A 24,500-nucleotide genomic window follows, 5' to 3' on the forward strand; every position below is an offset into this window, starting at 1 on the left:
ACATTGTATTTTTACCTTCTAAACCCTGACACATATTTTAGGTTATTAATGTTATAATTTACATCTTTTCATATTGCAAACCCAATAGCAAATTTTCATGATTATGGTTATTTTAATACATTTTAATACATAGAATTATTTGAATATTTAATACGTAAAATTTATACATGTTTAACTTTTTATAAAAATAGAATTGAAAGAGATTATGTACTCCACCATTACAACATTAGAACATCTGACATTGGCTATAAATTTCCCTTTACTAATGAGTTATTACACATTTATATGATTCCATGTTGTTAATGAACATCCTTTCATTTCAGCTTGAAGAGCTTTCTTCTTACATGTTAATACAAAACTAATACAAATCTATTATCCCTGAGTTGAATTATAAATTTACCCTCCCTTCCATACTCTCTCAGGAACATATTTTATCCTTTTTCATGTATTTGATCCCATAGGCTCTCCAGGCATATACAAGTCTAGAATAAATTGAATGGGAAAGCCACAATCACTTGAGTTCTTCCTAATTATATAAGGAATAATATTAAAATTTTTCTCTCTAGAAAATTAATAATAAATGTCATAATTTGGGTGTGAAAATAAACATAGAATTATGAAATTAAAGATCAAGTTGTCTGCAGACCATTTGATAAAAATATTTAGAATACATATGACTTATGGTATATATATGCTATTTACCTTATTTTCTAAAGTTTTGAACATAGAATCCAACTATTCCTTCTAAAATTTAATCATCTAGAGTTGGTTCTTTTATTTATTTTTTTTAAGTTAGTTTATTTATTTTGAGAGAGAGAACACAAGCAGAGGAGGGCAGAGAGAATCCAAAGCAGGTTGCATGCTGTCAGTACAGAGCCAGATGCAGGCTTGATCTCACGAACTGTGAGATCATGACCTCAGCCAAGATTAAGAGTTGGACACGTAACCAACTGACCCACCTAGGAACCCATAGAATTGGTTCTTTTAGAGATTAAAAATATATATAAATGTTCCATACATCTTATCTTAAAGGATGTTATTGTTTGAAGTTAATTTCCCTTTAAAATCTTAGGGAAAAATATTGTATTATCTCTTAACTACTTGTAAATTACATAGTAAAAAGTGTTTATCATGTGTAACTATTTGAGAAAGAATATCTGGTTTAATTACTTCTTAATTATAATTCTCATAAACTTTATAGTAGGCCATTTAATTGAATAGATTTTATATTTTAGATGCCAAGCTATTTATAAAACATATGTCCATAATTTCAAATAGCTGCACTTCTGTGAAATAGATCAGTGATTTTTGAGATGTAACTTTATGTACTGTTGTCCAAAGACACAGATTCTTATATTAGGGTTGTATTTTTGTTTTAATAAAATGTACAAATGTAGAATTATAGTAGGAATGTTTTTTGGCAAATGACAGTAAAAGTTTTAATATGTTGTTATAGAGACCCTTAACATTTGTTAAGCTATTCTAAACATTGTGGTCTGGGGTCCCTTTGATACACCTTTCATATGTTATTGAAAACTTGGAAGGGCTTTGGTTTATTGGAGGTTGTATATCTTGATATTATATTAGAAAATAAAACCGTGACAAATATACTCATGTATTAGTACACTTAAAAGTAACTATAATAAAACCTGTGCCCAGTAACCTAAATAATGTATTTTATCGAAAACAACTATGTTTTCCAAAATATTTACTGAGAAGAATATCATTGGTTTTCAGTTTATAAATATCTTAATGTATGGTTTAATAGATGACACCTCTGCTTCTGTTGCAATATATTGTTTTGATTGAGGTGAATGGAGAAAGTCTGAAGGAGTGGTTTTCAGATAATTGTGGATATTCTTTGAGACTCTAGCAAAACTTGTCAAGTGGTAATTTATTAAAAGTTGTTCTCAATATGGAATAGGAAATCACATCACCCAAAGTTTCTAGTCAGTTTCATTTAAATCCATTGGTCCATCTTTTTCTTCATTCAGATAAGTTGTATACCCATTTTCATGTAACGTCATGCAATGTTCATTTTGAAAATATTAGTTCATTAAGTTATATAGAACTTACCAATGTTGACAGATTTAGTTATACAGTATCAAAAGATCTTATGCCACTTTCACCTCCAAAATTTACTTTAAAAAGTCGTTAAGTATTAGGAGGCTATTACTGTCCTGGTATTGGATAAATATTTTGCAAAATTTTTACTTAAAAGATTGAATTTTATGCTCATCAATAAATGCTGTCCAGCTTTTTCCCCCTTAAATACCAGGTTAACTTCATTCATGTCTTGAAAAAATATCTAGTAAATTCCAGATACTTTGTCAGTTTTTCTTTAAAGTAAAAAAGTAGTTTTCTTAGAAGAATGGCTAGTTCAGTTCACAGCTCAATCAAAACGCCTTTGCCCCAGAGAGCAAATGAAGCAGAAATTTTGTATGGGTACTTCCTATTTGTCATTAAAAACATATGTAATCAGAGGTTAAGATTAATGAAATTAATAACTTTTATTGCTTAATGAAGGACATTCTAAAGAGAACTCCTTCCTTTTGGAAGAACAGTGAAGAATAAAATGGCTACTAGTGCAGTTTGGTGCCTCTGCCTTGATTTATGTGAAGGTATTAGCACCAATGCTTTTGTATCATCAGTGCCAATATAAACAATTAAAGGCAAATAGAGACTTAATATAATTGTAAAGATTGTTTTGCCCTCACGGATCCCCTGAATGTCTGCTAGATACCAGGAGTCCGTGACTATACTTTTAGTACCCTGGGTGTATTATCTTAAAATGTATGGTTATTTTTGGAAGATTGATAGTAAGAACACACCCTTTGGATTTAATTACTTAATAAGATTTATAGTCAAAATATCTGCTGGGTGGTTTTCTTTGCCCTTATAGAGCTGCTTTCTTCTTCCTCCTCTGCTCGGGGCCTCCAGAGGTTGTTCATGGACTGCATCACCAGAGGTACTTTGCTTCTTGCCTTCCAGTTGAGTTTGGCCAAAGGAAACATTGGCAAGAGACCAAAAGGAAGAAGATAAAACTATCAGTGGGTTTGTTCTCCCACTCCCTTTCTTCCAGGCAACAGTTTGATAATTGCTACAGTTCTCTACCCAAGGCCACACCCCCCCCCCAATGTGGTTATATTAAAACTCAGGATTAGGAGAAATAATGCTCTCTCACTGTTAATGCTTCTTTGATACTTCACCACATCTTGCTGGTTCTAGGAACCTGGAAACACTTTTGGTATTTGTATCTTCATTAGACTCTCTTCAGTTACACTTTGGAATTTACCACATATTGTTTTACAAGAAATATGTTTTAATAATATGCTAAAACATTTTTTTCAATTAACTAGAGAATAAGGTTATCTCAGTTACATAAATACGATAATTAACTAAGTATTAACTTGGGCATCACCTCCAAACCAATAAGTCAACTTTTTCAAATATGTGCAGTCTATCAGCATAGTTACCAAATGGCAGTAATCACATTTTAATTTTTATTTCAGGAATTTCAAAAATTTACATTTTTATTTCAAAATTTATAAAACACTTTATCAAATTCTAGTATGTGAGGTCAGTCTTATGAATGAATATTCAATATCATAAGGAATACAATTGAAGGATTTTTTATAGTATTCTGCATATCAACAATGCTGTATTTGTGCAGACTTGCTATCATGGCTTTGCAGTTCCTCTATTGAAAAACAAAATCTCCAATGTTCTCACTTCATCAGAAATGTATTGTTTTTACATGTTTAAAATAAAAGTGCTGCGGGAACAAACAGGAGTATTTAAAAAAAAAACAGCAGAGAATATCCAGATGTGTAAACCATGAAAACTATTATTATTGTTTCAATTATGGCAGTGCTTTGGAGAGCCAAAGGTAGCACAATCAATTCTTCTAGAAGTACAGGATGATTATACCAGACCCAGAACACTGACTGGGATTTTAATTGGTGGACCAAGCAGAGCTCTGGGTATTCTAAGTAAAGACATTCTAGGTAAAAGGATCACCATGAGTGATAGCATATACTAAAAATATATGAAATATTAAATTTAAATGAATTATTTGTCAAGAAATTAGATTCAGTCATAGAAGTTCATAGTGGAAATCTTGATTGGGCTTTTGTTGACTTATTTTGGGGCCATAATTCTGTTTGTCCTTGAAGTAGAATTTTCTCAATATTTCAACACAGTAATGTAGGTGGATTTGTCCTTTGTGTCACCAATATGCCTTTCACATAAGCTAGTTTTAGCACTTGCCATTGCCACTGCAATCCATGGCTTACTGTGGTGGTCCCCAGTGGAAGGCAGAGCCCCTTATTTTCCCCTGTATCACTAGTGCCTAGCACAGAGTGGATATTCAATTACTACATGTGTTACCTGGACAAAGGATGAAACAACTCATTGGTTTAAATGCCATTGTTGTATATATTACAGATAACCTAGAGACACCTGCATATTTTTCTAGGTGGTTCAATCTCAAGCAACATTTCAAAATGAAATATTAATAGCTATAATTTGTTACATACTCACTATAATCAGAGAACTGCACTTTATATTTACATATACTATATCTTTTGTGGAATTAACTTTTTGTATACCTGTGGAAAACTAGGTTTATAAAAGTTAAGTATTTTGGTCAATGTCACAGTTACATGGTAGAACTGAGTTTTGTCTTCTTCTTCTTCTTCTTCCTCTTCTTCCTCTTTCTCTTTTTCCTCCTTCCCTCCTTCTCCTCTTCCTCCTTCTCCTCCTTCTTTTAATTTGAGACAAAAAGAGGGAGGATCCTAAGCAGGCTCCACACATACAGCATGGAGTGGTACTCACGGCTTGATCCCATGACCCTGGATCATGACCTGAGCCAAATTTGGACATTCAACTGACTGAGCCACCCAGGCACCCCGAGTCTTCTTTTCTTAAAAGGACACCAGTCATTAGAGTTTCGAGTCCATGCTAGATCCAATATTATCTCATTTCAAAATCTTTAACATAATGACATTTGCAAAAACCATATTTACAAACAAGTTCACACTCATAGTTCTTGGTGGAAAAATCATTTGGGGGCCACTATTTAACTTGCTACATGGCTTAGAAGGGCCTGTGTGAGCTGGCTCATTCTTCCCTCATCCCTTCCCACTCTCCTTCCTCTCTCTGCCCTAGCTGTGCTGCTAGTATCTTTTTGTTTCTGGAAAGATTCTTGTAGTGTTTGCCTTCTGGACTTTGTTCTGGCTCTTGCCTCTGCTGGAACCCTCCCCTGATAGCTATGTACCTCACTCTTTCATTTCCTTTAAGTCTTTACTCAAACTTCACCTCCTACCCTGACAAACATTTTTCAAATTGCAACTGCCCTCGAACCCCATCTTCAACTGTAGCATCCCCAATTCCTTTTATCAGGACCTACTCTACATTTTTATTTTTTATTGCACTTACTGCCTCCTAAAATACTAAAAAAAATATTTTTATTGTGTGCATCAGCTCACTAGAATGTAGGTTGCAAAGGAACAGAGATTTTTGTCATTTTCACTGATATATTCCAAGAGTGCAGATTTCTTCAAAGCAAAGTTTGTATAATGTACTTGGTTCTTCACAGCACCTTGGATAATCAGACTTAAACATAGCTAAGTATTCAATAATAGTCTAATAATTGGTTTATTATAAGATAACAGCAGGTTTAAGCATTTTGTTTTTCATTACTTGTAATGCAATAAATATGGCTCTCTATTTTGGAAATAAGATACCTCCTCCCTAGTCTTATTCCCCCACCAAAACTAAAACAAATGTTGTTTTTCTGCATCAATTCATAAATAATTTATTGAAGCTGTGAAGGCATGTTGTAAACTTGTAAAAAACTACTTGTAATCAACACAAAGAATCTTTAAGTTTTGATGTGAATTGATGTCCAAGTGTAGGAAATCAACAAGTGAAAAAACATTGCTTCTCACTCTGTAATTCTATTTCCTCTGCATAAGAATTACCAAGGGCACATAATAAAACATGGTCATATGCATCTCTGTAAATCAGTCCAATGTAAATAACTTATTCTATTTTTGCTGAATTTCAAAGCTGTACACACTGATTTCATTTTGAATCTGTTTTCTAAAGTTCAAAGACAGTTTTCACAGATTAGGAGAAACAAATTTTAAACAAAATCGCTAATGATCTAATTGTTCAACCAATTTTTAATAAAATTATGTTTAATACACAGAGTCCATTAAATGCTGGTACAATACACAAAAACATGGTATTATTAATTCCTTCTACATGTAAAAATAATCTATTATCCCAATGATGTACAAAGGTATAAATACTACAGATTTTGGCCTCTTTGTATGACTGGAGAGAAAAAGAAATGTGATTGGAAAAGTAACACTGTAGATCTATCAAACCCCTGGCATCTTCTTTGACTTGAGAACTAACAAAACTATGCACTGAAGTTAAAATGATGAATAAAAGTACATATACCTATAGATATAGTAAGTGCATTTTTATTATATTGATATATTTGCCTTGTATGCTATTAATATGTTATATATTAGGTAAGTTGATGTATAAATATTAGGTTAATTACTGCTAAAATTGGAATGTGTTTGGCTTGCCCTATGGCCAGATTCAGTCTTCTCTGAATTTACCCTTTAGTCTGGTCTTTGTTATATCTTTCTCCTAATGGAAAGATTTTAAAGCAGATAGCTATGTGGCTAGATCCAAGAAGAAATTACTGCCAAAGACCTATAAAACGCTAATAGTGATGACAGAGAAAGAGAGGACTAGGGAGAAGTGAGGCCAGTAGCATGGAGATCATATCAATATTCTAATTTCCTGGGGAGAAAAAAAGAGGTTGCTTATGGAAACATAATGAGTTGGGGGCAGGAAACTCCCTAACGTATTCCAGGAGAAAGGAGAAAAAATTCTGTGGTTGATCTGAAGCATTTAGATAACTTATCTCGTCCAAAAATGTCTTCATTCTTTTTGATGTAAAGCCTCATAGTAGGAAAATGCCTTTGGCAAAGAGACTTTTATATACACACTGTTACTACATTACACATTACCCTGTAATTCATTCATTCACTCATTCATTTTTTTATTAATTAATTTATTGTTTAATTTACATCCAAGTTAGCATACATTCCAACCATGATTTCAGGAGTAGATTCCTTAATTCCCCTTACTCATTTAGCCCATCCCCCCTCCCACAACCCCTTACCCATTTAGCCCATGCCCCCTCCCACAACCCCTCCAGTAACCCTCTGTTTGTTCTCTATGTTTAAGAGTCTCTTATATTTTGTCCCCTTCCCTGTCTTTATATTATTTCTGCTTACCTTCCCTTATGTTCATCTGTTTTGTTTCTTAAATTGTTTTTAAGCAGGCTTCATCCCCAGTGCAGAGCCCAAAGCAGGGCTCAAACCCATGACCCTGAGATCAAGACCTGAGCTAAGATCAAGAGTCAAATGCTTAACTGAATGAACCTTTCTGGCACCTCTGTTCATTCATTTTAACATTACTGGGTTGCTAATTTACAGTACTAAGTTAAGGTTTCCAGAATAAATAATAAAATATCTACTTCAATAAGAAAAGGTAGTAATAATTATGAAAGGTAGTGTTAGAGCCAACTAGAATCTTATTTTATCTTAGTTTTTTCATTCTCCCCGTAATCCATTCATTCCCTTCAGGATATATTTTCAATCTTTGCCATTCTCTTTAAGTTATTTATTTCAGCAACCACCTTGTATACTTCCCTATGCATGCACATTTCATTATCTCTAGTTTCCTCCTGTTAGAGGGTAATGTTCCTTATCCTGTGTTCTCACATTGCATCCAGAGTCCAGTTTGCATTAATTATTCATTCTCTGGCTTTTTTCCTCAGTTCAGAAACATGCTGACGTTTTCCTAAATTAAGCTCAAATAGAAATAAACAAGACCTCTCCTCAGCCTTACGATCCCTTTCATCTCTTTCGCCATCCCTCTCCTTTCCAGAACTACAACTCTTAGAGGCAAGTTTTCTCCCTGCTCTGTTTCTCTGACTATACTTTTTCAGCCCACTGCCATTTGGCTTGAGCTACCAACACATAATACATTTCTTTTGTCAAGGGCACTGACTACCTTCTGTTAACCAAATGTGTGGGCATGTATGTCCCCTTACCACACTTTTTAAAACTGACCTTCCCACTTGCTTCCCACACTCTGCCAATTATCCATAACCCCATTCCTTGCCTTTCCCCCCTTGTAACACATCACCATCTGATGTATCTCAAACTTTATTTATTATCCTTTTATAATATGGCTTTATTTTCTAGAATTTAAGTTTCATGAGAGACTTGCTTCTTTTCTTTATGACTGAACTCTTGAATGTAGAATAGTGCCTGAAAAATACTCAATAAGTAATTTTGAATAAACAGATGATGAACCTTGGCCTTTCTTATACATGGAAAGAACTAATGAAATTATTTATATATGAATTTGCAATTGGACTTAATAATATTTAGGTACATATTTGCTTTAAAATATCTGAATCTGTGTTCTTGTTTTGGTTTATAACCCTATTCTCTCCTTATTCTTCTAGTGTTTTTGATCTTTTTTTAATAAATGGTAACTGCTAACAATATCTTCTTTTTTTAAATGTTTGCTTGTTTGTTTATTTATTTACTTTCAGAGATAGAGACAGCACATGTAGGGGAGAGGGAGAGAGAGAGGGGGAGACACAATCCCAGGCAGGCTCCACGCTGTCAGCACAGAGCCCGATGCAGGGCATGAACTCATGAACCGCAAGATTATGACCTGAGCCGAAATTAAGAGTTGGTTATTTACCTGATGAGCCACCTAGGCACTGCTATCTTCTTTATTTTATTATTATTTTTTACTCTTATTTCATACTGACACACTTTTGACTTAGATCTCCAGTCTCTCTTACTACTTTTTAAAATTATAAAGGGAAAGATGATAAATGTAACTAGAGAAAGTGGAAAACATCCAGTAAATCTTATAAAGTAAATAAATGAAAAAGTACAAAATAAAAGCCCTGTTTGCACATACAGTTGCAAGATGTACTTCTCAGTCTTTTTCACATCACTACACACTTACAAAATGATTTATGTGCCAAGCTGGGACAAACAGAGGACCTCACATTCATCCGGAAGTGACGGACTGTCTCTGCAGCTGACCCGGTCTTTAACCAGCCAGCAGGAGGCGTAAGGGACTTGGCATTCAGTTCGCTCCTTAGAAAGCTCTGGCTAGGAGCTACTGGGTGGCTCAGTCAGTTGAGCATCTGATGCGCTCAGGTCATGATCTCACAGCTCTTGAGTTTGAGCCCTGCATTGGGCTCTGTGCGGAGAGCTCGGAGGCTGGAGCCTGCTACGGATTCTGTGTCTCTCTCTGCCCCTACCCCACTTGCATTCTGTCTCTGTCTCTCTCAAAAATAAACACTAAAAAAAATTAGAAGGCTATGGCTAATATCCTTGCTGTAGGAAGAGTGTTTACAAATGAGTTAGAAATAAATAATTATGTAAATATAAATAATTAGAAAAAATAATAGGCTAGAAAATGGGAAAATTGATGAGAAACTTTTTGAAAATATATTGGTGCTATTCACTATGAGTGATTAGATTGATAATATGTGTTAATATTAAAATTGCTAATTGGAGCGCCTGGGTGGCTTCAGAGGGTTAAGCACTCAACTATCAATTTTGGCTCAGGTCATGATCTCGTGGTTTTGTGAGTTCAAGCTCCATGTTGGGCTCTGGGCTGAACGTGGAGCCTGCTTGGGATTTTCTCTCCCTCTCTCTCTACCCTTCCCTGCTCATGCTGTCTCTTTCTTTCTCAAAATAAATAAATGAAATTTAAAATTAAAAAAAAATAAAATAGCTAATTTATTTATACCAGTCATTCAACAGCCAGGAAAACAGTCTGTACATTACCTCATTATATAAGTGTTCAAGGAGTTAAGAAGTTTTAAAAAAAGATATTGTCGGGGCGCCTGGGTGGCACAGTCGGTTAAGCGTCCGACTTCAGCCAGGTCACGATCTCGCGGTCCGTGAGTTCGAGCCCCGCATCAGGCTCTGGGCTGATGGCTCAGAGCCTGGAGCCTGTTTCCGATTCTGTGTCTCCCTCTCTCTCTGCCCCTCCCCCGTTCATGCTCTGTCTCTCTCTGTCCCAAAAATAAATAAACGTTAAAATTGTTTAAAAAAAAAAAAAGATATTGTCTTTTATAGTAGTAGAAATTTCAATTTTGTCATTGATTAAGATGGTAAAAAATTGGAAGTAATTCAGATATTTATCAGTAAGTGATTGGTTAATGATATGTGAACATGTTGACATACATGTAAATACACCCTAACATTTGAAATATCTATATATTATTTTGAGTAAAAGAATAAATTATGGAATGATAGTTCTGCATATAGAATGGATGCTATGATGCTCTGTGGGAAAGATACACGTGTGTGTGTGTGTGTGTGTGTGTGTGTGTATGTATTTCAGTATATTCATACAGAAATATGAACCAAATTTTTTTTTTATAATGGGATTGGGAGGATGGGTTTTTGTTTTTTTGTTTTTTTTTTTTTAGACAGAACTTTGAATTTCTCATTAGCATTTTGTGGGAGCACACAATGTTTACTGAATGTTACTGAGCATCAATCACCTCTTTAAAAGCTTTGCATATATTATCTCTCTTAATCCAGAATGTTTGAATGGTTTGAATATTTTACAAGTATTTTCTTCATTACAATGAGAAAAACAAGCTTTTGTACCTAACGTTGTAGAGAAGCCTGCTCATGATCTGATCATAGTGTGTTCCATTCTTCTTATCCCCATGCTCCTCTCTCTTTACGTTCAGAACACTACATTTTCTGTGAAATTTGTGAGGAGGAGTTACATTGTTTCACATCTCTGCCTCCTTGAAACCTTCCATTATTTCTCTAAACCAACACTAATTTGTAGTATTTACTAATTTACGTTATACCCTATAGGTATTCTATTTTGTATATATTATACTTTAATGGTTCAATAATTACCTGAATATGATATAACTGATCTTTAGCAGGGAAAGAGGGAAAAAAGAAAAAGGAGTTGGGGAAGGAGAGTAGGAAGGGGGGCAGGAAGGAAGGACAGAAAGGAGACTAAGAGGAGTAAAATGGAATATTAATTGTATTCATTGAAAACGTGTATTCATTGAAAACAAGTGTATTCATTGAAGACATGATTTTGCAATTAACAATGTTTTTTTAAAAATTTAGGAAGATAGCATTTGTAGTCAGAAAAAATCTGACACACATAATACTGACAAGAAGGAAAGGGCCTAACTATGGGCACTGATGGTCTCCAAAACAAATGGTGAAATTTAGTAGTGATGATGACTAGGAAAGATCTGGGGTAACAAAAGCAATTCTTATGTATTTCTGAATTTGTGCAGGCAGGTCTTGAAAACTATGCTAGCTCATCTACATATCCCCACAGGCCCTTTTATTCAGCAAATCCAGTAAGTCTGTTCTCCATGTCTTAAACCATTCTTTTTCATACAAGTAATTTTTTACATTATGCAGAAAAATAACTCAACCTAAATGTGAGTTTTCTTTATAGTTTTCAATTACAGTATTTCACTTTGCTTTGCACCACTGACTGCCTGAGGCATCCATGACATCCTTGAAGCTGAAATTCATAATGAGATTTTCAGTGTTTAAATTAAGTAGCCTGAAATTGCCTGCAAAACAGTTTTCATCAAGGGAAGTAACATAGCCTCACTAAATCTTTCCTATTAAATCATCATCATCATCAACTATATCTATATCTATCTATATATATATATAACTATACATATATATTTAGTGTACTTATTCAGCATAAAAATAGTTTGTTTCCAATTATTAAACAAACAAAAAAACTGATCTTATTGCTAAAGTTTAAATACTTATTCCATAAACATTTGTTTTATTTAACCTAGTAATTCTAGCTGAAACATAAATCTCATGTAACTTTCCCATATTTTGCATTATTGACTAACAGTACATTTCAAACAGATTAGTGTTTTCTCATTTAAAAAGTTTTTTTAATTAATATGAAAACCAGATGGGTTTTAAATCTTTGTAGTTGTATATGTATCAAGGATATTTGAATAAATAAATTACATATATATGGGTTGCATAATTTTGCCAATATCAAAATTTTATTTTACTATATTAAAGCAAGACTGACCTCGTTTTGGTTAAAAAAAATCTTGGTCCCTACAATTGCCTCCAAAATTCTTAAAATTTTTATTGTAAAATTCTGAGTTCTAAGAAGGCTTTCCTCTTGATGGGACCTATTTTTCCTTCAGATTTTTTAATTTAAGAGATATTTTATAGACTACTTAATATGTATCAAGCTCTATTCTGGGATCTTAAATATATGAGGACACAAGATAGTCAGTAAACCCTTTCCCTAGGGTTCATTCTTACACACTAATTTCCAGGAGTCTTTATATTTTTTTTTTATTTAAGTGCACCTTATGTAGGTATGATTTATGTAATGTCAAGATATTTAAAATATACGTTGTGGTGATTTGATATATGTATACACTGTGAAAGCATTCTCCCATCTAATTAATTAACATGTTCATCACCTCAGATATCTTTTTTACTTTGGGTATGAATTTTTAAGTTCTACCATTTAGCAAATTTCAATTATACGGTACAGTGTTAACAACTATAGTTACCATGTTTTACATCAGACCCACAGACCTTTTTATTATATCTAAAAGTTTGTATCCTTTTATTAAACTTTCCCTATTTCCCCCTGCCAACCACTTTTCTACTCTATGAGTTTGACTTCTTTTTTTCTTTTAGTTTCTACATATAGTGACACCGTGTGGTATTTGTCTTTCTCTGTCCAGTTTATTTCACTTAGCATTAATGTCCTCAAGACCCATGCATGCTGTTGTAAATGGCAAGATTTCCTTCTTAATCATGGCTAAATAATACTCCATTTTATATATGTATATGTATTTTGTTGTAGTTATAAACAGTGTGCATATATATATATATATATATATATATATATATATAACATTTTCTTTACCCATTCATCCATTGACAAATATTTAGGTTGTTTTCACATCTTGGCTTTTGTCAATAATGCTGCAATAAACATGGGAGTACAGATATCTTTTCAATATCCTGTCTTTATTTCTTTTGGATATATACACAGAAGTGGGATTGCTGGATCATGTAATAGACTATAAAAGTTTTTTGGGGCACCTGGGTGGCTCAGTTGGTTAAGCAGCTGACTCTTGATTTCAGTTCAGTCATGATCACACAGTTCATGAGATCAAGCCCCACATGGACCTCTATGCTGACATCAAGGAGCCTGCCTGGGATTCTCTCTCTTTCTCTCTGATCCTCACCCACTCTCTCTCTTTCTATCTAAAAATAAATAAACATTTTTAAAAATTTTGTTGAGGAGACTTCATAATGTTTTCTATAGTTGCTGCACCAATTTGAATTCCCACTAATAGTGTACATTGATTCTATTTCCCCCACATCCTTGTCAACCCTTGTTTTCTTGTCTTTTTGATGGTAAACCTTGTAGTTTTTGATTCACATTTCCCTCGTGATTAGTAATGCTGAGTACTTTCTCTTGTACTTGTTGGTCATTTGCATGCCTTCTTTGTAGAAATATCTCTTCAGATCATCTGCCCATTTTTCAATTGATTTTTGGTGTGTGTGTGTGTGTGTGTGTGTGTGTGTGTTGCTATTGAGTTGTATGAATTCTCTATTTATTTTGGATACTAACTCATTATTAAATATATACCATGTAAATATTTTATCCCATTCTACAGGTTGCCTTTTCATTTTGTTGATTGTTTCCACTGTGTGCAGTTGCTTTTTACTTGGATACAATCCTATGTTTTTGTTTTTGCTTTTGTTGCCTTTGCTCTTGATGTCAAAACAAAAAACTTATCACCAAGACCAAGAAGCTTAGAGCCTATGATTTTTCTTCTAGGAGTTGTATGGTTCCCAGTTTACAATCATGTCTTTAGTCCATTTTGAATTTTATGGTTCCGGTTTTACATTCAAGTCTTTAGTCCATTTTGAGTTGATTTTTGTTCGTGATGTAAGATAACAGTCCAGTTTCACCTTTTGGGTGTGGCTGCTCAGTGTTCCTAACACCATTTATAGAATAGTCTGTTCTTCCTCATTGTATATTCTCAGCTCCTTTGTTGTAAATTAATTAACCATGTATGCATGCATTTATTTCTGGGGTCTCAGTTCTTTTCCCGTAATCTTTGTGCCTGTTTTTATGCCAGTATTATCTGGTTTGGTTACTATACGCTCATAATACAGTTTGAAATCGAGGCCTGTGATGCCCCCAGCTTTGTTCTTTGTCAAGATTGCTTTAGTTATTGGGGGTCTTTGTGATTCCGTAAAAGTTTTAGGATTGTTTATTTTGTAAAAAGTGTCATTGAAATTTTGATAAGAATTTCATTGAATCTATAGATAACTTTGAGTAGTATGGACATCTTCATAAAATCAATTCTTCCAATGCAAGAGCACAGGATCCCTTTCATCATTTGTGTCTTACTCAGTTTCTTTCATCAGTGCCATAGTTTTTATATCTTTGGTTAAATTTATTCCTAAGTATTTTATTCTTCTTGATGCAATTGTGAATGGGATTGTTTATTTTTTAAATCACTCTTTCTTATAGTTCATTTTCAGTGTATAGAAATACAACTGATTTTTGTATATTGATTTTGTATCTGCAACTTTACTGAATACAATTATTAGTTCTAGCAGTTTGTGGGTGTGTGTATGTGGGCGCATGTATGTGTGTGTTTGTGTAATCTTTAGGGATTTTTGTATTTAATATCAAGTCATCTGCAAATTAAAACTGTTTTACTTTTTCCTTTCCAATTTGGATGACTTGTATTTCTTTTTCTTGCTGAATTGCTCTGTCTAGGACTTCCAGTACTATCTATGCTGAATAAAACTGGTGATGGTGGTCATCCTTGTATTATTCCTCATCTTAGAGGTAAAGCTTTTAGCTCTTCAGTGTTGAGTATTTTTTTAGTTCTGAGTTTCTTATACATGCTCTTTACTGTGTTCAGTCTTCATTTCAAATTTTGAAAAGAATAGAACAAATCTATGATCCTATCTGACCAAACATCATATTTCTCTGGGCACTCCACCATAGGACCGTTATGGCCTTGCCTGATGTCATGTAGATAACTTATGAGAAGTCTAGGAGTTTTAAATCTGGACATTGGAAAAAATTGTCTTGAAATTGCCTTGGATGTTTCCAGATGAATTATACTTTTAGAAAAAAGAAAAACAGTGACTCTTCTGAAATGAGGAATTCTACTTAAAATTTTAGAAAATGTTATAAATTTTCTGATATTGTTCTATAGGGCAAAGGGGAGGAAGACAGAATGAAGAATAATGTCCTTTAAAAAGACAGTGTGATGTAATGCTGGCCTAAAGTAGTGTGACAGGAGAATACAAGAATGCTAGACTACTTATAGGAAATAGTTCTGACAAAATCCTCTCACAATTTTTAAAGATATAGTTTTGATTAAGTGAATGAGGGAAAATGGAGAAGGAAATCACAACTCATAATAATTTTTAAAAATCTCATTAATCTTAATTCCAAAGAGCTCAAAGTGCTGCTATGCAGATGTCTTTTGAAATAGTCTGGCCAACCTCTAACAGATGTATTACAAAGTAGGGAAAAAAATGATCAGGAAAGATCTACAGGCCATTTCATTAATCTAGAAAGAACTGTTTATAAGTATAAAGCAACTAGTCCTTATTCTAAGAGAGTAACAATAAAATTCTCAAAAAAATTTTTCACAAGGAAAAGAAGAGTAAAGAAACATTTACATGGGAAAGGCTTGCACAAACATACTCCACCAAGGGCCTTGGGAGGAAGTTATTGTTTCATGTGCCAATCATATGTTTTTTCTGTGGTTCTGGAAAGTGGGGCCTGACCTCTCTGTGTTGGGAAAACGGGTGTCTGAGTTTAGACTTCAAGTCTTTTGATCAATTTGGTATCTGTCAAGCAACTGAAGGAATAAAAAGGAATACATGTAAGAAGATTAAAAAAAAATGGTGAAGAAAACTTTAGGGCTCCTGAAGATTAGTTTACCCAGAATGCAAAATTGAGATACACTAAAGCCAAAATGAAGGGCAAAATCAAGGAAACAATACACGGAGCTCAGTAGATGAGTTGAGATGCAATCAAAGATTTTGTTGTAAATTGTAATTGTATGGTAATTGTGAATAGCAATAATTAATAATGGTGACTACTCTGTTTTGTGCTAAGGTATATACTACATGACTGTGAAGATGTGTTTTTCTTTCCTTTTGTATGTTTCAGCCACCTTTGAGAGAATTCTGAGAACAACAACAAAAAAATAAGATTGAAAAATTTAGAGAGTCAAGTTAGTGCATAATATAAGGTATAAAACTAGAATTATTACAGGTTCAAAATCATAAGCTATTCAAGGCAGCTTAACAAACTGGATTATAATATAGAATGTGAATGCAATAAATACAATAAGATGAATATGATCTGTATAGTAGTGATGCTAGAAGGGATTGTTAACAGCAAATGAAGAAAATACACTTCCAACAAATCATATTTGGTGCTCAGTCCTATGAATTGTGAAGCAGAAAATAAACCATTGTTCTATAATCATATTGAGGTTGAGAAAGGTAAATGCTTTCTATCACTATGGAAACAACTGCTAGTCATTTCAGCATAACAGCTAGACTTTGAATTCAATAAATTCAGTATTCAGTATTCTTAATTCTAAATTGGAAGTTTAACAGAAATGGAAATCAAGCACACGTTACTCCAAATCAGGTTCACCCTATTTGTTGTAAACTGGGGTACCATAGAAATGGGTAGCTGAAATTTTATGTTCATTAAACAACCACCACAGCTGCCATTATATCAAGAAATAGTAAAAAAAAAAATATGCAATTTCTGTATCATTTGAGCAAGGAGGGGAGTAAATGATTGAAATGTTATTTTTTATGCTGCTTAGGTTCATAAAGGAAACGAAAGATCTTAGACTAATAATGAAAGTATAGTGAGATAAAAACCTCAAAGAGGACAAAAATTGAAAATAAATTGATAAATAGGTGGAGAGAAAATTATATCAACAACTGTAGATAAGGGAGCACTTACAAAACATTATTTCTTACTTCTTAGCGGCCAAATGAGTGGAATAAGATAAATTATGTAACTCACATTGCCCAGCTGGTAGGATATTTATTTGTGACCAAAAACTCAGGTGGATATTGTAACTTTAGCTCACTCACTAAACCTTTCCTTTTAGGTTTTGAATTAATTTGAGTAAATTTTGATTCATCTTTGTTATTTTATGAGTTTAGCAATATGTTAAGTATTTTTATTAAGCTTTTCTTAAAATTTAAAGTACAGTAAAACCTTGGTTTGTGAGTAACTTGTCCTGAAAGTGTCCCGCAAAACAAGCAAACATTTCTAATAAGTCTTAACTTGATAAATGAGCGATGTCTTGTGATAAGAGCAGTACGTGATGCCGAACATCACATGATCACAGCTGAGCCAATGGTTCTTCTCTCTCTCGCTCACTGAGAGATTATGGTGATCATCTCCCATGCTCAGATTCTCAGTCTCAGACAGTGGTGTTTGGCAGAAATCAGTGATTTTTCGGAACGTTGAAATGTGTCTGCAACTGGCACTAGTGTATTTTTTCTCACTTCAAAGCACCTACGGACAGTCCTTTGCTTTTCCATGCAAAAGAAAGCTTAGGAATGCTTTGCTTCATTTTAGGTCAGGCTGCCTGCAGATATAGACCCTTTCCTCTTCTGCCTTATTGCCAGTTACATTCAATAAAGTATATGACAGGAGTTTATTAATAGTGTACTGTAGTCAACATCTGTTAGTGAGAAACTTCCTACACAATAACCCTCCTGTCTTTTGTCTCCCTCACACCATCCACGAAGATCACAAAGGTAAGTGCAGGTTAACTTATTTTCTTTGCATTTTGTATTTCCTTTATTATTTTGTATTATATTACAGTATTGCAATAATTTTTATATGCATATTTTTGGGTTGTGGAACGACTCATCTGAATTTCCATTTTTTCTTATGGGGAAATTCGCTTTGATATACAAACGCTTTGGATTACAAGCATGTTTCCAGAACAAATTATGCTCCCAAACCAAAGTTTTACTGTATTTTTTCTTGGTCTCTTTCTGAGCTTCTTGGGCTGTGATGGAATTGAAACCAAACAAGCCAGTAAATACTTAACATTAACATTTAGATGGCATGGCCATGCAGCTGAATCAAAAGCACCAGCAGATAGTTAGCATTAAGATGTATTTAACTTTGTTCCAAGCCTGCAGTTACAGAGTGTCCATTGGAGGCATCCGATATGTTTCTGATCAAAGTGATTTGAACCCACAAAACTTTGGTTTGTATTATGTCCAATTTCAATGTGTTCTTGGTTATATATAGGAGCATCAGCCTACTTCCCAAACTATCTATGGATAGGAATGCTTCTTAGTGTTTCTTTTCTTTCCTTTTTTGTTTTTTTTTTTTTTTGTAACTTCCAATGTCTTATAGACCAACACTTTTATAAAATGCAAGAAATTCGTTGTGACAAAGTCAAATTTTCACAAAAAATTCCACTTGGTCTCCAGTTGTATATTTATGTTATTGGTGGGCATTAATCAAGTTTGCCTACTTGAAAATCAACACCAGTTTGTGAACCACATTTGAATAGTAGTAGGTAAAACAATGAGACAAACCATCTCATAAACAAAAAAGTGATGCAAATAGTTGCCTTTCTGCGAAAGTAGTTTTTGAAGGAAGGTATAAATGCCTCCTCGTAGTACAGTTAATGTAATCGTACAACTGGCAGTCACTATCACTCTCTCTAGGCAATCCTCTTTTCTGCATATCTGTAAGGAGTCCCTTTTCTGTAATAGTTTTCTCTTTTAGAACTAATGCTTCCACAAAGAACTCCTTAGATCTAGACAGCTTTCTGTTGTTCACAGTTGTTAAACACAGTCTCAGTTCTCCACCCCTTAGGAGGAACCCCGTAAGGCCCAAATCATGATTGAATACTTTTAATGTGGTGGCAAATGCCTTCATGGTATACATCCAGTTAAACTGCTTTTCTCAATATAGCAAGTTCTTTCCTCTCCCAGAATAAAATCACGATGAAAGCAGGGCATGTGTCTGTCCTCATGTACCCTTGAATCCATACCACCTCGCAAAGCACCCAGGACATGGTAGGCCTAGACTACAAAACAGCTGTTTCTAAGGACTAACAGATTCAGGAAGGAAATCTGACAGGGTTAGGAAGGAAAATTTATTTCTTCAACAGATAATATTAAATGTGTGATGGGGAAAAAATGTAATCCGTGATTAAACAACCAAAACAATAAAAATGCCAGTTCAAAATTCAAAGAAAAACTAAATTTTGTAGTTGAGGTCTGAACAGAATTAAAAGTGGGACATAATTTTAAAGAGTTATTCAACTATATAAAAAAGAAAAAAAAATCATTGGCCTCTAATGCTAGAAATATTTTCCTTTTAGTGGACTGGGAAAATTGTCTTTGAAATAATAAAGAAGCACATCGGACTTCACATTAATCAAATTTTGTACATTTTTAATACTGTAATTTAGCCTCATTGTTTTCAACTTTTTTTTTTGCCAACATATGGACAAAGAACTATAGATTTATTATTATTTTGGAAAGAATATAAAGGTTTATGATCATGACAATGGAATAAAAGTGTAGCTGGTAGAATGGAGGAGGTGAAATTGAGAGAAAGACAAAAAAAGATAATGTTTACATTTGATGTATCTACAAAACCCATATATATATATTTTTTTTTCAAAGTTGGAAAAAGTCAACAGGTCAACAAAAAGAATGTTCCAGAAATAATTGAGAGGAACCATGGTGATAAGAGTGATATATCTGAACTTTATGAACAAAAATATTGAGTGATAAGTCTATTAACATAACCACCAGAGGAGTTCAAAGTTGAAATATTTAAAATTTACATAAAGAAAAGAATATATGCCTCACCGTCTAGAATTACTGAAGGAAAAATTGTGCGTTCCATTTTGGGCCATACTTGCCAATTGCACCAATAATTGAGTTGAAGATTCCTTAGATCAATATTTAAACATCTGGCACATTCGAATTACTTTTCCAGCTACCTCATTTTCATCTCTCAGAAGATTCAAAGATGGGCTCTTATGATATGATCTCAAAAACAGGTTGAACGGGGAGTAAGAGCTCTCCCTATGTCTTCCTCAGATTCATTATTTTCTTGAGAAAATTCGAAGCAACCAGCTTGATCCTGAATGCAGAAAACATAAAAACAAACAACCAAAAACCCAAATTCACAACTGAGTCTTCTTCATATGCCTTCCCTAACTCTCAACTCTTTTGGACGTCATTGGTGATATGAAAACGGTGTCATCCAAATGTACTTTTTTTTCTCATAATAATACTTTATGTATCGTATGCAATCACTTCTACATTTATTGTTCTATTTAATTTTCAATAAACTATAAGATGGTTATTGCTCTCCCCATATTACAAAGAAGGAAATTGAGACCCAGACAGACTAAATGATGTACATAATGCCACCAAGCTAATAAATTGGCCAGATGTGCCTACTATAGAATATTTCTTTTATAACATCAACGTGCCTCTTGCAGTAATGATGAAAAATGCCTATTGTATGAATATAATAGAAAATTATTAGCCATGATTTTAATTAAAATAACCATGGTATTTGATTTTTGAGTCCAAGTGAAGGTGTCATTAATATCTATTTTTGAGCAATACCCATGGACAACATTGTAAACAAGGGACGGTTTTACTCCTGTCTCAATCTTTCTCTGTTCCTCATCTGGACCTGTCACCCTGCTTGTCACCTACTCAGCGTACCTACAAAGGCAACTCTTCATGGGTGTCACTGTGGGCTTGAGGTAATTTCAAGTACTCTCCCGTTTTCCAGAACACATCTTTTCTGTTATTGTTCATTCTCCTAATATTATGAGATGATTTATCCATAGTGTGGAAATTCGACGTTGACATGAAACACTAAAGAGAAACTAATATAATTTTTTATATAGAACAAATAAAAGTTGCTCAGTCTTCTAAATATATACATATCTAATTCAATTTCTAGATATGTTAATTCTCACAGGAAATATCCACCTTAAAAGAAGCCTTCTGGAAATATTTCCTCATGTCGGTATAAATACGCTAATTAGATCTGGTCTACAGCCGGCTTCTGTGCTTACTCTATGGTCATGCCATGTAATCTCCCCAAGTAGTTTTAGAATATGAACAGAAATTGCCTTCTCTAACTCACAGGATTTTCTGGTGATAAAATGACGTAGCATATTGGAAAGTTCTTTGCAAACTGTAAAACAAGTAAACAGGTTTCCATTATTGCAAAACAAAAAAGCGATGATAATGTTTAGGTTTTCTTGTATTGAGGCAAGTCAGGAAAGGATGTTTTTGGCAACCAGGGCAGTTCTGAATCCAGTGAGCCACAATGGCCAGTTTATATTCAGTGCTTCTACTGTTTCTCTGGGTAATGCAGGATGAGCAAATTCATACAGTCTCCTGTCTGTCAAAGATGTAGAAGTGGCTTGTCTGAACCTTTTCTTTAAATTGCAAGACATGCTCTCACCCATTCCCTCAAGAAAACAAATCTAAACAAAATATATCTTTAATAAATCCACTTTCTTCTTAAGGAGGTATTCAAAAGTGCTAAGCTGAGACCTAAATCAGATGAAGAAAAATTCCATGGAAGATGCCAATTAATTTATTTACACTCATTTTCTTGTTAAGTAGGGTAGTGTGATTTCTATGCCAACATGCCCAATTTCTTGACTCACTAATACTTGATTTGTTTCATCTTTGCTATTTTCAGAAGCAAGGAGAGTTTAATTTTTATTCAGATATGCTTTCAAAAATACTATGTATTGAAATAGTTACCTCAATGGCTCATTCCTATTTCTCAGTAATTTTCCTGTGTGTTTTCTTATAGTTAGAAACTCATAGTATTTCTGGAAACACTCATATTCTGTTGCAATAAACTGATTTTTTTAAATTAGTTTAAAGACATATCCATTATAATGTAATTTTGGTGTTTGTATGGTTGAAAACTTGTATTTACATTTAAGTGAATCATGAGCACTGATGAAACATTATTTAATGCTCCCTTTTCGTTAATATCAAAGGACCCAATGAATCAAGTGTTATTTCTTTGAAATTCACTGAAATTATAAAAAAATTCTACTTTTTCCATTGTTAAAACACTCTTCTGTTAATAAAAAAGTGACATAAATTTGTAAAATCTTCAAGAACCCATTTAGCACAATTTTCCAAAATATTATTAAATGAGCTTAGAAATGAATTAACAGTGATTTTCCTGAAGTTCATTTCTAATTTTAAGTGTCTCCTTCATCAGCATTAAGCATTTTTCAAGACAATCATTTCAAAGTAGATTCTCAATGATATTAAATCTTCCCATTTCAATTTTATGATCATAATTTCACGAGTGCTTTATTGTAACAATTGTTATGAAATGTTTCAAATACTAACATATGTATTTACTCACCTACCTCTACACATACTAACCGGAAGGCACCTCTCTCCATTTCCAAAATATTCCTTAAAGTACACCGCTTTTGATCATGAGTGGCCAACATTCTCGTTATGCTATTACAGTAGATTAGTGATGATTTATGCCTGTGCCTACAGCATTGGTTTGAGGTAACATCTCACAGGTTTTTCTGCTGTTCTTAAACTAAATCCTTTTGAATCCCATGACTTATTCATATACTTGAGATGGTTTATAAACATATAATCTATGAAGTAATGATGGCCTTTTTATTTGCCTAACTGTATCTCAGGCAGGTTTCAAAGTATAACAGTTAAAAACCCTCAGTCCTCCCCCTTGTCAGAATCTCTGAGATTGGCACCCAGGAATCCAACCTGAACTCTCTAGGGAGCTCCTGTGCACACTCTAATGTGAGCAGCACTGAATTAAGGACATAAGGACCAGAGTGTCACAATGTATGACGTATCTAAGCTAAACAACAGCAAAATAAGAAACTGATAACAGGTTAGAAATATAAATACCAATTTTTGGTTTAAAAGATGTGTGTATGTGTGTGTGTGTGTGTGTTTATTTCTATATGTTATGTTGCTTTCAGTTTTCTCTTTTTTTCCTTTTTAACCTCTTAAAAGTTCATGTGTAAGTCCCACTAAATATTAAGATTGCAAACATTCATCTGATATTAAAAATAACAATCTTAGGGACCGAGTATTGTGAAACATATAAAATCAAATCATGCCAATTTATTTTCAGCTGTTATGAATTAAGGAAAAAGACTAGATGAAATATCTAAGGAACAATTGGGGTAGAAAACAGTCTTACTGGAGAAGAGTACGTGATGTGTTCACTCATTCAGCACACTTTTATTGTAAATTTGCAAAGTTCTAGGAGTCTAGATAAAGAACAAAATGGACCAAAGACAAGATTACTTTTCCTGGGGCCTATCATCCATCTAAAAGATGTATGGATGGATGGATTTATAAGACAGATTCTGTGTTTAGTATACAGGTGTGTTCTTATAGGGTGCAGAGGACAATTAAGCAGCTGGAGAGAAAGGAAATGTGATTTTAGTGCTCTAGAAAAAAGAGAGAGGTAGAGTGGGCATTGTCTTTAGAACATTAAGCAATTTAAAGACTGACTGAAACCTAAGGAATCAACATCGCCAGCAAGAATTAGAAAAATACTTAACCTAGCATCATAATATAATAACATCCAGGGATCTGACACAGTTCACTATCTACTCCTCAAGTAACCATTTACCTTAAACAAGATCATTGTGTCCAACAGGGCCCATACTATTTACCTGTGATAGAAATCTTAAAAAAAATAGGAAAGGACTCTTTTTTCGTGTTTTGGTTTTTACAAAGGAAGTAGAAAGACATAAAAGTGACAAAATTGTCAAACTTAGTGAATAAAGAAATATATATATGATTAAGCTTAAAAAGAAAGGATAACTGAGATAGCAGAGGAAAGCTAATCTTTTTTTTTTTTAATTAATGTTTATTTTTGAAAGAGAGAGACACAGAGCACGCACAAGAGAGAGAGGTGGGGGGGGCAGGGAGACAGAGACCGGGAATCTGATGTGGGCTCTGCACTGACACCAGAGAGCCCAGTGTGGGGCTCGTACTCAAAAACCATGAGATCATGACCCAAGCTGAAGTTGCACACTTAACCTACTGAGCCACCCAGGCACCCCAAGCAAGGAGAGCTAATCTTGACTGTACGAAATACGTTCTGGACTTCCTTCAAGTTATCTGCCCCTTTTGTGGATTTGTATAAAGTAATAATAACCTGTGAGATTGTCAAAGCAATATCTCATATTTTCATATTATTATGTTGCTTTGGTTAATGATACTATCTCATGTGACCTTATCAACTCA

The sequence above is a fragment of the Lynx canadensis genome, chromosome B1 (assembly GCF_007474595.2).
Source record: "Lynx canadensis isolate LIC74 chromosome B1, mLynCan4.pri.v2, whole genome shotgun sequence".
Taxonomy (NCBI): domain Eukaryota; kingdom Metazoa; phylum Chordata; class Mammalia; order Carnivora; family Felidae; genus Lynx; species Lynx canadensis.